The sequence below is a fragment of the Propithecus coquereli genome, unplaced genomic scaffold, assembly GCF_000956105.1.
Source record: "Propithecus coquereli isolate 6110/MARCELLA unplaced genomic scaffold, Pcoq_1.0 Scaffold35, whole genome shotgun sequence".
Taxonomy (NCBI): Eukaryota; Metazoa; Chordata; class Mammalia; order Primates; family Indriidae; genus Propithecus; species Propithecus coquereli.
The window spans coordinates 10,969,233-10,970,654 of record NW_012149174.1 but is presented as its reverse complement, the minus strand read 5'-3'; positions in this window follow the sequence as shown (position 1 = coordinate 10,970,654).

Genomic DNA, 1,422 nt, shown 5'->3' with positions numbered 1-1,422 from the left:
TAACAAAAACAAACGAGCAAACACAAACCAAAAAACCCAAACAACCAAAACAAAGCAAGAAAATTTATGACAAATATCCAAATGGGAGTAACTGTGATTTGTTTGTCATTTTTCAAATGAAATTGGTGTTCCATGAAAAAAAAGCAGCTAATTTAGCTCGCAATCCAGTCACAGCAGGGTTTTTCCTTAAGACAACCGTCATACCTTGGTGTGCAGCAGATGTGCTTCCTGCATACTTCCTATATTATCTCATAGACTCTTAAAATCTTTTTCTATTAAGCATCTTTTCTTTTTCAATGACTTATAGGAGTAATTCACATTTTCCTCACTGGACCTAAAACTTTCTTCATTGTCCATATGTAATCCAGTGTATGCAATATGTATTGTAAATACATTCTTTTACTCTCTGGCCTGACTTTTGGTTCACTAAATGGTATTTTTCCATAAGCATAAGTTTTTTTATTTTTATGTAGTTCTGCCCTCCATGATTAGTAATTTTCTGTTCCATTAAAGAAATTTTTTAACCCAAAACTATGCCAATATTTTCTAGTTTATTCCTCAAAAATATTTCATAGTTTTCAGATTAGTAATCTTATACATATTTAATTAGATTTATTATTAGGTATTTTATATATTTTGATTCTATGGCAAATGATACTTTATTTTCTCACTTTCTGTATTTATTGTTGGTATATATGCATACAATAGATTTTGATATGTCTTTGCACCCAGCAATTCCATACACTACCTTAACAATCTCCATAGTTTTATGGTAGAGTCTTTTGAAATTTTTACATAGACAATCATGTTACATGCAGATAATGATAATTTTATTTCATTTTCTCACAATTATAAACTTTCTACTCCTTTGTCATTCCTCGTTTAACTAACTAGGACCTCCAAGACAATATTGAATGGAAAAAATGATAAAGGGCATCCTTGTTTCAAGATTTTTCTTAATTTAAAGAAATATGTTTTATTCATTATCTCAAAGTTAGTTTCTGGTTTTATTTGAATCATGATCAGAGATTTTGGCCTACAATATCTCTTTTGTAATAATGAAAATGTAAAGCAGATGATGGACAAAGGGAGTCACTGAGATTGGTGACCCAGATTAGACAACAAGCCTTCAAGATTTTAGGACTGTGGTGGTTCTAGGTACAACAGAGAGATGTTACTAGACTCCATCTCAATCCTCAGAAAACAAAACCAACCAACAAAACAGCTATGTGTGTGACTTGAAAGAGATGTCATACTAACCTCTGTAAAACTTTAGGGCCAAATAATTCCTTGCCTGAAATCCCCATCTCTATCCCTAGACTCAATCCTTCTCTCTTACTACCAATACACAATCACTATCAACATCTCAATTCCATTTCAATTTTTAGCTGGAATGAATCAACAAGAATAAAGAAAATGGCA